Source organism: Triticum aestivum, chromosome 7A (assembly GCF_018294505.1).
Source record: "Triticum aestivum cultivar Chinese Spring chromosome 7A, IWGSC CS RefSeq v2.1, whole genome shotgun sequence".
NCBI lineage: Eukaryota > Viridiplantae > Streptophyta > Magnoliopsida > Poales > Poaceae > Triticum > Triticum aestivum.
The window spans coordinates 200,713,250-200,726,854 of NC_057812.1; positions in this window are offsets into that span (position 1 = coordinate 200,713,250).

Here is a 13,605-nt window from a genome sequence, read left to right on the forward strand (position 1 = left end):
ACTCGACAAAGGTAAAGAGTCAGGTATTAAGCTTAAGTATGATTGTGTTAAATCTTTTATGGATACCGATGCTTTTCAAAAGATTAGCACTAAATATGGACTTGACTCTGAGATAGTAGCTTCCTTTTGTGAACCATTTGCTACTCATGTTGAACTCCCCAAAGAGAAGTGGTTTAAATATCACCCACCTATTAAAGATGAAATTAAAGAACCGGTACCGTTTAAAGAAGAAACTATACTTTATAATGTTGATCCAGTTGTTCCTCCTGCTTATATTGAGAAACCACATTTCCCTGTTAGGATAAAGGAACATGCTAAACTTTCAACTGTGGTTAACAAAAGCTATATTAGAACACCTAAACCTGATGAACAAATTAAAGTAGAACCTAGCATTGCTATGGTTAAGGATCTCTTAGAGGAAGATATGGATGGGCATGTAATTTACTTATGTGAAGAAGTTGCTAGAATTGCTAAACCTGATAGAAAAGATAAACATAGACCGGTTGTTGGCATGCCTGTCATCTCAGTTAAAACAGGAGATCACTGTTATCATGGTTTATGTGACATGGGTGCTAGTGTGAGTGCTATTCCTTACACTTTATATGAAGAAATTATGAAAGACATACCACCTGCTGAGATAGAAGAAATAGATGTTACTATTAAACTTGCTAATAGAGACACTATATCACCAATTGGGATTGTTGGAGATGTTGAAGTCTTGTGTGGGGAAATAAAATACCCTACTGATTTTCTTGTTCTTGTTTGCCCACAAGATTTAGTTTTGTCCCATTATCTTTGGTAGACCCTTCTTGAACATAGTTAATGCTAAGATAGATTGTAAGAAACAAACTATCGGTGTCAGCTTTGGTGAAGAGTCTCATGAGTTTAATTTTTCCAAGTTTAGTAGAAATCTTCATGAAAAAGAATTGCCTAGAAAGTATGAATTAATTGTTCTTACTTCTATTACTGCGCCACCTACTGATCCTTTAGAACAATATTTGCTAGACCATAAAAATGATTTACATATGCATGAAAGAAATGAAATAGATAAAAAATTCTTTGAACAACGTCCTCTACTTAAACACAACTTGCCTATTGAAACTCTTGGAGGTCCTCCTCCATCTAATGGTGATCCTATGTTTGAATTAAAACAACTGCCAGACACTTTGAAATATGCGTATCTTGATGAAAACAAAATATATCCTGTTATTATCAGTGCTAACCTTTCAGAACATGAAGAAGAAAGATTTTGAAAGTTCTAAGGAAGCACTGGGCTGCTATTAGATATACTCTCGATGATTTATAGGGCACTAGTCCCACTCTATGTCAGCACAAAATTAATATGGAACCTGATGCTAAACCAGTTGTTGGTCACCAACGTTGGTTAAATCCGAAGATGAAAGAGGCGGTAAGAACGGAAATATCAAAAAAATTGGAAGCAGGTATAATCTATCCCATAGCTGATAGTAGATGGGTAAGTCCTGTTCATTGTGATCCTAAGAAAGGAGGTATTACTGTTGTTCCTAATGATAAGAATGAACTTATTCCACAAAGAATTGTTACAGGCTATAGAATGGTAATTGATTTTAGAAAATTAAACAAAGCAACTAGAAAAGATCATTACCCTCTGCCTTTTATTGATCAAATGTTTGAAAGATTATCTAAGCACACACACTTTTGCTTCCTTGATGGATATTCGGGCTTTTCACAAATACATGTATCTCAACCTGATCAAGAAAAGACCACTTTTACTTGTCCCTTTGGAACTTATGCTTATAGATGTATGCCTTTTGGTTTATGTAATGCACCTGCTACCTTTCAAACATGTATGCTTGCTATATTCTCTGACTTTGTGAAAAGATTGTTGAGGTTTTCATGGATGACTTCTTTGTCTATGGGAAGTCTTTTGATGATTGTTTAAGCAATCTTGATCAAGTTTTGCAGAGCTGCGAACAAACAAATCTCGTCTTGAATTGGGAGAAGTCCCACTTTATGGTTAATGAATGCATTGTCTTGGGTCATAAAATTTCTGAAAGAGGTATTGAAGTGTACCAAGCTAAGGTTGATGCAATTGAAAAAATGCCATGTCCTAAGGACATCAAAGGTATTCATAGTTTCCTAGGTCATGTTGGTTTCTATAGGAGATTTATCAAAGATTTTTCTAAAATTTCTAGGCCTCTTACTAATCTTTTGCAAAAGGATATTCCTTTTGTTTTTGATGATGATTGTCTTGAAGCCTTTGAAACACTCAAGAAAGCTTTAATTTCTGCACCTATTGTTCAACCACTTGATTGGAACTTGCCTTTTGAAAATCTGTGTGATGCTAGTGATTATGTTGTTGGTGTTGTTCTAGGACAAAGAGTTGATAAGAAATTGAATGTTATTCATTATGCTAGTAAAACTCTAGACAATGCTCAAAGAAATTATGCTACTACTAAAAAAGAATTCTTAGTAGTGGTGTTTGCTTGTGATAAATTTAGACCTTATATTGTTGATTCCAAAGTAATTGTTCATACAGACCATGCTGCTATTAAAGATCTTATGGAAAAGAAAGATGCTAAACCTAGACTTATTCGTTGGGTTCTCTTGTTACAAGAATTTGATTTACATATCATTTATAGAAAAGGAGCTGAGAACCCCGTAGCTGGTAACTTGTCTAGGCTTGAAAATGTGCTTGATGACCCACTACCTATTGATGATAGTTTTCTTGATGAGCAATTAGGTGCAATAAATGTTGCTAATAGTACTCCTTGGTATCCTGACTATGCTAATTACATTGTTGCTAAATATTTACCACCTAGCTTTACATACCAACAAAGGAAAAAAATCTTCTATGATTTAAGACATTACTTTTGGCATGACCCACATCTTTATAAATAAGGAGTAGATGCTATTGTTAGACGTTGTGTACATGAGCATGAACAGGGACAAATCCTACGAAAATGTCACTCCGAGGCTTATGGAGGGCATCATGCTAGAGATAGAACTGCTCACAAGGTATTGCAATCTGGATTTTATTGGCCTACTCTCTTCAATGATGCTTGTAAGTACGTCTCATCTTGTGATGAATGACAAAGAATAGGTAATATCGGTAAGTGTCAAGAAATGCCTATGAATTATTCACTTGTTGTTGAACCATTTGATGTTTGGGGATTTGATTACACGGGACCTTTTCCTTCCTCTAATGGGTATACACATATTTTGGTTGCTGTTGATTGTGTTACTAAATGGGTAGAAGCCATTCCAACCAGTAGTGCTGATCACAACACCTCTATTAAAATGCTTAAGGAAGTTATTTTCCCAAGGTTTGGAGTCCCTAGATATTTAATGACTGATGGTGGTTCACACTTTATTCATGGTGCTTTCTGTAAAATGCTTGCTAAGTATGATGTCAACCCTAGAATTGCATCACCTTATCATCCTCAGTCTAGTGGTCAAGTTGAACTTAGCAATAGAGAAATAAAATTAATTTTGCAAAATACTATTAATAGGTCCAGGAAGAATTGGTCTAAGAAATTAGATGATGCACTTTGGGCTTATAGAACAACATATAACAATCCTATGGGTATGTCTACTTATAAAATGGTTTATGGAAAAGCTTGTCATTTGCCTCTTGAGTTAGAACATAAAGCTTTTTGGGCAGTCAAAGAGCTCAACTATGATTTCAAACTTGCTGGTGAAAAGAGGTTATTTGATATCAGCTCATTAGATGAATGGAGATCCCAAGCATATGAAAATGCAAAGTTATTCAAAGAAAATGTTAAAAGATGGCATGACAAAAGAATCCAAAAGTGTGAGTTTAAAGTTGGAGAATATGGTCTTTTGTACAACTCTCGCTTTAGATTTTTTGCAGGGAAGCTCCTCTCGAAATGGAAAGGCCCATATGTAATCGAGGAGGTTTACCGGTCTAGTGCCACTAAAATAAATAATTCTGAAGGTACTAACCCGGAGGTTGTCAATGGGCAACGAATAAAGCATTATATCTCAGGTACGCCTATTAATATTGAAAGTAATATTATCCAAACTATGACACTGAAAGAACACATAAAAGAGTCCTTTCGGAACACCCCAGAATCGTGAAAATAAGGAGGTACGTGATACGGTAAGTAAACGGACTCCGAAAAATCCACAAAAATATTTTTTGTCAGTTTTGGAATATTTTAGAATTGTGGAAATAAAGAAACTCCCAGGAAGCGTCCCTTGGTGGGCACAAGACACCAGGGTGCGCCAGGCTTGCCTGGCGCACCCAGGTGGGTTGTGCCCACGTGGGACACCTCATGTACTCTGTTTTTCTACCATATGCTTGTCCTCCAAGATAAAAAATATTTATATACTCCCCGAACCTGTTGATCACCGTATTGCGGAGAAATCCTCTGTTCTCTTTTCTTGTTGTTTTCTGACAGATTCAACTAGACCAACGTCATGTCTTCCTCACCCTTCAACAATGGAGAAGGAGACATAAGGTCAGTCCAGGAAGATCTAAGGAGGGATGAATCTGAAGAGGTTGCTATGTAGGAAGAGGAGGAAAGTCCCTTTTGGATTCACCCTCCGGCCTCCGAGAGGGGTACACTGGCTGGCATCTCTACTCATCCTGATCCTCATCAAGCCATGGGATCACCGAACAATCAAGCGAGCTTGGAAGTGCAAGAAGAGCTCCCACCGAGGAGGCCCTTACACATGTTACATCATAATAATTTTCATAATTTGATTCCCAATTATGGGTTCGAGAATACTCCTCGTAGGCACATGCCGTCCAACTGGGACATATCCCGGCCAAGAGAAAACGATGCGGGAACAAAACCGTGGGGCCCTGAGAATAAACACATAATGACTGAGGTGAAGAAAAACAGTGAACTAATTCATCAAGCCCTTCGGGACATTCAAGGCTTGAGGGATCTACTCGTGGTCATATTGGAGAATACTACTTCATCACCACCATCACCTTCTTCACCACCAAAGGAGAACTGAGAATCGGGTATGGCAACTCCCCTTGGCTTCCCCCAAGCTTGGGGGAGGTGCCCCGGTATCGTATCAACCGACTATCTTTTTTTGCTTTTACTTATCTTAGTTCGATCTTTTTTGCTTTAGATGAAATAAAGTTTAGTTATATCCTTTCTTATTTGAGAATTTTCTTAGTGATCTATCATTGTAATCGTGTGCAAGTTACATAATAAAGTTTAGTTTGAGTTTTTTCTTTCTTTACTTTCATGTTGCAAATAAATAAAAGAAAAGAAATAAGAAAGGAAACAAATAAAAGAAAGGAAATAAATAAAGAAAATATTATATACTAATCCTATGGTAGGTGATGGCACCACATAAGGAAAAGTATAAGTAGAAAATTTTATTAGAGATTGACAAACATAGCATTAGTCAATGATGCAACTCATGAAAGAATTAATAAGTGAAGAGAAGATTCACATATAAATATACTATCCTAGAAATCTTTTGTGATTGTGTGCCCTCATCAAAATATTATATGCCAAAATTGTTGACATTGGACAAGGAAAACAACTTAATGGTTTATGTTTGTTTATATTCACATAGAAGTCATATTGTCATAGATCCTTCAACATGTGGTGCTTGCCCCTATCTTTGCTAGCCAAAAATTCCGCAATAAGTAGAGATACTACTTGTGCATCGAAAAACCCTTAAACCCAAATCCTTTTCAAGTGTCCACCATACCTACCTAAGGATTGAGAAAGATCCCTCAAGTAAGTTGTCATCGGTGCAAAAACGCAATAAAAATTGCTTCTAAATGTGTAAGATCATTTAGTGTAAGAGAAAATTGAGCGTTGTACAAACTTGGATGACAAAGAATAAAAGCGATAGATTGCATAATAAAGGTTGTCATCTTAAGGGGCAATACAACATGACGTTCTCTTGCATTAAGGGATTAAGTGTACAAACAAATAAGTGCATGGCAACCTCTGCTTCCCTCTACGAAGGGCCTATCTTTAACTTTTATGTATTTACTTTTATGCAAAGAGTCAAAGTTACCCTTCTATTCCTTTTTATTTTTATCTTTGGCAAGCATCATGTGGTGAGGAAAGATCTAGGCACATATGTCCAGTTGAATATAGATATCATGAGTTATTATTGTTGACATCACCCTTGAGGTGAGTATGTTGGGAGGCGAAACTATAAGCCCCTATCTATCTATGTGTCCGGTTGAAAAGTTTTGCTCATAGGTACGAGGTGAGTGCTAGCAATCATAGAAGACTATATGACGGTTGAGTATGTGGACTTGCTTAAAAGGCTTCGACACGTGACTCTGATACGTCTCCAATGTATCTATAATTTTTGATTGTTCCATGCTATTATATTATCGGTTTTGGATGTTTAATGGGCTTTAATATACCTTTTTATATTATTTTTGGGACTAACCTACTAACCAAAGGCCCAGTGCAAATTTTTGTTGTTTTTTTTGCCTATTTCAGTGTTTCACAAAAAAGGAATATCAAACGGAATCCAAACGGAATGAAACCTTTGGGAGAGTTATTTTTGGAACAAACATGATCAAGGAGACTTGGAGTGGGCGTCAAGAAAGAAGCGAGGATACCACGAGGCAGGAGGGCGCACCCAGGGGGTAGGCGTGCCCCCACCCTCATGGGCCCCTCGCAGCTCCACCGACGTACTTCTTCCTCCTATATATACCCATATACCCCGAAAACATCCAGGAGCACCACGAAACCCTATTTCCACCGCCGCAACCTTCTGTACCCGTGAGATCCCATCTTGGGGCCTTTTCCGGCGCTATGCCGGAGGGGGAATCGATCATGGAGGGCTTCTACATCAATACCATAGCCTCTCCGATGATGTGTGAGTAGTTTACCACAGACCTTCGGGTCCATAGTTATTAGCTAGATGGCTTCTTCTCTCTCTTTGGATCTCAATACAAAGTTCTCCTTGATTCTCTTGGAGATCTATTCGATGTAATTCTTTTTGCGGTGTGTTTGTCGAGATCCGATGAATTGTGGGTTTATGATCAAGATTATCTATGAACAATACTTGATTCTTCTCTAAAATCTTTTATGCATGATTTAAATATCTTTGCAAGTCTCTTCGAATTATCAGTTTGGTTTGGCTTACTAGATTGATCTTTCTTGCAATGGGGGAAGTGATTAGCTTTGGGTGCAATCTTGCGGTGTCCTTTCCCAATGACAGCAGGGGCATCAAGGCACGTATTGTATTGTTTCCATCGAGGATAAAAAGATGGGGTTTATACTATATTGCTTGAGTTTATCCCTCTACATCATGTCATCTTGCCTAATGCGTTACTCTGTTCTTATGAACTTAATACTCTAGATGCATGCTGGATAGCTGGCGATGTGTGGAGTAATAGTAGTAGATGCAAAATCGTTTCATTCTACTTGTCACGGACGTGATGCCTATATACATGATCATGCCTAGATATTCTCATAATTATGCGCTTTTCTGTCAATTGCTCGACAGTAATTTGTTCACCCACCATAGAATTTGTTATCCTGAGAGAATAGTGAAACCTATGGCCCCCGGGTCTATCTTCCATCATATTATTTTCCTATCTATTTACTATTTTTATCACTGCTTATTTTGCATTCTTTATTTTCCAATCTATACACCAAAAATGTTTATCTTATTATCTCTATCAGATCTCACTTTCGTAAGTGACCGTGAAGGGATTGACAACCCCTTTATCGCGTTGGTTTCGAGGTTCTTGTTTGTTTGTGCAGGTACTAGGCGACTTGTGCGTTACCTCCTACTGGATTGATACCTTGGTTCTCAAAACTGAGGGAAATACTTACGCTACTTTGCTGCATCACCCTTTCCTCTTCAAGGGAAAACCAACGCATGCTCAAGAGGTAGCAAGAAGGATTTCTGGCGCCGTTGCCAGGGAGGTTGCACCAAGTCAAGTCAAGATTTGGTCTCCCGTCAACAAGCCATTTCTGGCGCCGTTTGCTAGGGAGATCTAGCACAAGTCATGACATACCAAGTACCCATCACAAACTCTTATCCCTCGCATTACATTATTTGTCATTTGCCTCTCTTTTTCCTCTCCCCCACTTCACCTTTGCCTTTTATTCGCCTTCTTCCGTATGTATCTTTGTTTGTGTTTCCATGTGCCTTCCATTTGCCTACATCTTTGCTTGCTAAAAATCTATTGATATGGATCTACTTAAAGTGTTCTACTTGGATCATCTTCGATCCTTGTGCGCTCGTGCTGAAACCCCAACTAGCCTAGTTGATGGGAAATCTTTAGATGAGCATGCTCATTTTTTGCATCACCGTTTGTCTGAGAAACAGAGACTCTTATGGGATCAAATAAACAGATTGTTGTGTTATGCTTGGAATCTTTGTGAAATTTATGATTTTACTTGTTGCTCTAAGAACCCTAAAAAACACCTGCCCTTCCTATGTGAGTTTAATGATAATGAAATATTATCTTCTTATGCAAAGGGTGTTTATAGTTACTACGCTATCGAACAAATTGAATAATTTATTGCTTTTAAGGGTTCTTATGAAGTTGCTTCTTTGATTGAAAAGTATGATGTTACTCTCTACGAATCTGAAATTTTGACATACTTAAATATTGCTATGAAAACTATGCTCATAATGTCTATGTCAAAGAATTTATTGAAAGAATAACCTCTGCTTTGGAATAAAATAATGATATGCATGAATCTATAGATAATTACGATTCCGATGATTTGATTGAAATATCCCTTGATGAACATGATGCTTGCTATTCTTGTGGCTATGATGCCAATATTTATGAAGATGAATTTGCTATAGTTCCTTATATTAAACATGAGATCGTTATTATGGCACCCATACTTCATAGTTCCTTCAATGAAAAGCATGATTGCAATGATGTTATTATAAATTATATTAACGTCAATTGTCCTAATAATATTCAAAACCCTAAGCTTGGGGATGCTAGTTTTTCTATAACTACTATTTGTTGCAATGATCATGATTGGGGTGATTCTTCTTTTGATCTTGAAAATTTATTTAAGCCCCATGATGAATATGAGATTGATAATAGTTTTTGCAATATTACTGAAAGTGGGTTTGGAAGAGTGTCAACTTTAGATCCCACATATTTGGAGAATGTTCAATCTTATGAAATTTTTGATAAAAGTGGGTTTGGAGAGGTCATTACTTTAGTTAATGGTAATCCCACTATTTCAGAAGAGTGTCAACTTTGCATGCATGTGGATCGTGTTGAAAATATTTTATGTGATAGCTATTTTATTGAATTTTCTTATGATCCCACATGTAATTATTATGAGAGAGGAAAATATGATTGTAGAAATTTTCATGTTACTAAATTACCTCTCATTATGTTGAGATTGCTATTGTTTCTTACCGCTTCCTTGCATATGCTAGTTTTTGCTTGCTATGATAATTTGTTTGCCTATAAGATGCCTATGCATAGGAAGTATGTTAGACTTAGATGTGTTTGTCACGTGTTTTATGATGCTCTCTTTTGTGCTTCAATTCTTGTCTTTCATGTGAGCATCATTGAAATTATCAATGCCTAGCTAGGGGAGTTAAACGATAGCGCTTGTTGGGAGGCAGCCCAATTTTATTTTTGTTTCTTGTTTTTTTGTTCCTGTTTAGTAATAAATAATTCATATAGATTCCGTTTAGATGTGTTTTTATGTTTTTAATTAGTGTTTGTGCCAAATAGAACCTTTGGGAAGACTTGGGGGAAGTCTTTGCGATCTTGCTGTAAAAAACAGAAACTTTAGCGCTCACGAGATTTGCTGCCATTTTTTACGGGAGAGTGAGATTAGGTTGATTCTTTTTGCAGATGATTAATAGACAAATTCCGCACTTCCAAAAATTTATTTCAGAATTTTTCGGATTACATAAGTATTCAAACCTACAGATTACTACAGACTGTTCTGTTTTTGGCAGATTCTGTTTTTCGTGTGTTGTTTGCTTATTTTGTTGAATCTATGGCTAGTATCGGGGGGTATGAACCATATAGAAGTTGGAATACAGTAGGTTTAACACCAATATAAATAAATAATGAGTTCATTACAGTACCTTGAAGTGGTGGTTTGTTTTCTTATACTAACAGAGCTCATGAGATTTCTGTTGAGTTTTGTGTTGTGAAGTTTTCAAGTTTTGGGTAAAGATTTGATGGATTTTGGAATAAGGAGTGACAAGAGCCAAAGCTTGGGGATGCCCAAGGCACCCCAAGGTAAAATTCAAGGACAACCAAAATCCTAAGCTTGGGGATGCTCCGGAAGGCATCCCCTCTTTCGTCTTCGTTTATCGGTAACTTTACTTGAGGCTATATTTTTATTCACCACATGATATGTGTTTTGCTTGGAGCATCTTGTATGATTTGAGTCTTTTCTTTTTATTTTACCACAATCATCCTTGCTATACACACCTTTCGGAGAGACACACATGAATCGGAATTTATTAGAATACTCTATGTGCTTCACTTATATCTTTTGAGTTAGAAAATTTTGCTCTAGTGCTTCACTTATATCTTTAAGAGCACGGCGGTGGTTTTATTTTATAAAAAATATTGATATCTCATGCTTCGCTTATATAATTTTTAGAGTCTTTTAGAACAGCATGGTAATTTGCTTTGGCTATAAAATTAGTCCTAATATGATAGGCATCCAAGATGGAAATAATAAAAACTATCATAAAAAGTGCATTGAATACTATGAGAAGTTTGATACTTGATGAAAGTTTTGAGATATGAAGATGGTGATATTAGAGTCATGCTAGTTGAGTAGTTGTGAATTTGAGAAATACTTGTTCTAAAGTTTGTGATTCACGTAGCATGCACGTATGGTGAACCGTTATGTGATGAAGTCGGAGCATGATTTATTTATTGATTGTCTTCCTTATGAGTGGCGGTCAGGGATGAGCGATGGTCTTTTCCTACCAATCTATCCCCCTAGGAGCATGCACGTAGTACTTTGTTTCGATAACTAATAGATTTTTGCAATAAGTATGTGAGTTCTTTATGACTAATGTTGAGTCCATGGATTATACGCACTCTCACCCTTCCACCATTCCTAGCCTCTCTAGTACCGCGCAACTCTCCCCGGTACCATACACCCACCATATAGCTTCCTCAAAACAGCCACCATACCTACCTATTATGGCATTTCCATAGCCATTCCAAGATTTATTGCCATGCAACTTACCACCGTTCTGTTTGTTATCACACGCTTCATCATTGTTATATTGCTTTGCATGATCATGTAGGACATCGTATTTGTGGCAAAGCCACCTTGATAATTCTTTCATACATGTCACTCTTGACTCATTGCACATCCCGGTACACTGCATTCACATAGAGTCATATTTTGTTCTAGCATCGAGTTGTAATTTTCGAGTTGTAAGTAAATAAAAGTGTGATTATCATCATTATTAGAGCATTGTAGCAAGTGAGGAAAGGATGATGGAGACTATGATTCCCCCACAAGTCGGGATGAGACTCTGGACGAATTCTATAAAAAAAAGAAAAAAATGAGAGAAAAAAGAGAAGGGACGATGCTACTATCCTTTTACCACACTTGTGCTTCAAAGTAGCACCATGATCTTCATGATAGAGAGTCTCCTATGTTGTCACTTTCATATACTAGTGGAAATTTTACATTATAGAACTTGGCTTGTATATTCCAATGATGGGCTTCCTCAAAATGCACTAGGTCTTTGTGAGCAAGCGAGTTGGATGCACGCCCACTTAGTTCTTTTGTTGAGCTGTCATACACTTATAGCTCTAGTGCATCCGTTGCATGGCAATCCCTACTCACTCACATTGATATCTATTGATGGTCATATCCATAGCCCGTTGATATGCCTAGTTGATGTGAGACTATCTTCTCCTTTTTGTCTTCTCCACAACCACCATTCTATTCCACCTATAGTGCTATGTCCATGGCTCACGCTCAAGTACTGCATGAAGATTGAAAAAGTTTGAGAACATCAAAAGTATGAAACAATTGCTTGGCTTCTCATCGGGGTTGTGCATGATTTAAATATTTTGTGAGGTGAAGACGGAGCATAGCCAGCTATATGATTTTTTAGGGATATCTTTGGCCATGTTATTTTGAGAAGACATGATTGCTTTGCTAGTATGCTTGAAGTATTATTATTTTTATGTCAATATTAAACTTTTGTATTGAATCTTTCGGATCTGAACATTCATGCCACAACAAAGAAAATTACATTAAGAATTATGCTAGGTAGCATTCCACATCAAAAATTCTGTTTTTATCATTTACCTACTCGAGGACGAGCATGAATTAAGCTTGGGGGTGCTTGATACGTCTCCAACATATCTATAATTTTTGATTGTTCCATGCTATTATATTATCTGTTTTGGATGTTTAATGGGCTTTAATATACCTTTTGTATTATTTTTGGGACTAACCTACTAACCAAAGGCCTAGTGCAAATTGCTGTTTTTTGCCTATTTCAGTGTTTCGCAGAAAAGGAATATCAAATGGAATCCAAACGGAATGAAACCATCGGGAGAATTATTTTTGGAACAAACGTGATCCAAGAGACTTGGAGTGGACATCAAGAAAGAAGCGAGGAGGCCATGAGGCAGGAGGCGCGCCCCCCACCCTTGTGGGCCCCTTGCAGCTCCACCGACGTACTTCTTCCTCCTATATATACCCATATACCCCGAAAACATCCAGGAGCACCACGAAACCCTATTTCCACCGCCGCAACCATATGTACCCGTGAGATCCCATCTTGGGGCCTTTTCCGGCGATCTTCTGGAGGGGGAATCGATCATGGAGGGCTTCTACATCAACATCATAGCGTCTCCGATGATGTGTGAGTGGTTTACCACAGACCTTCGGGTCCATAGTTATTAGCTAGATGGCTTATTCTCTCTCTTTGGATCTCAATACAAAGTTCTCCTCGATTCTCTTGGAGATCTATTCGATGTAATTCTTTTTGCGGTGTGTTTGTCGAGATCCGATGAATTTTGGGTTTATAATCAAGATTATCTATGAACAATATTTGATTCTTCTCTGAAATCTTTTATGCATGATTTAAATATCTTTGCAAGTCTCTTTGTCGGTGTCAAAACCGGCGGATCTCGGGTAGGGGGTCCCGAATTGTGCGTCTAGGCCGGATGGTAACAGGAGGCAGGGGACACAATGTTTTACCCAGGTTCGGGCCCTCTTGATGGAGGTAAAACCCTACGTCCTGCTTGATTAATATTGATGATATGGGTAGTACAAGAGTAGATCTAGCACGAGATCAGAGAGGCTAAACCCTAGAAGCTAGCCTATGGTATGATTGTATGTTGTGATTGTTGTCCTACCAACTAAAACCCTTCGGTTTATATAGACTCTGGAGAGGGTTAGGGTTACACAAGGTCGGTTACAAAGGAGGAGATATCCATATACATATTGCCTAGCTTGCCTTCCACGCCAAGTAGAGTCCCATCCGGACACGAGACGAAGTCTTCAATCTTGTATCTTCATAGTCTAACAGTCCGGCCAATGGAGATAGTCCAGCTGTCTGGAGACCCCCTAATACAGGACTCCCTCAGTAGCCCCTGAACTAGGCTTTAATGACGATGAGTTCGGCGCGCAGTTGTCTTCGGCATTGCAAGGAGGGTTC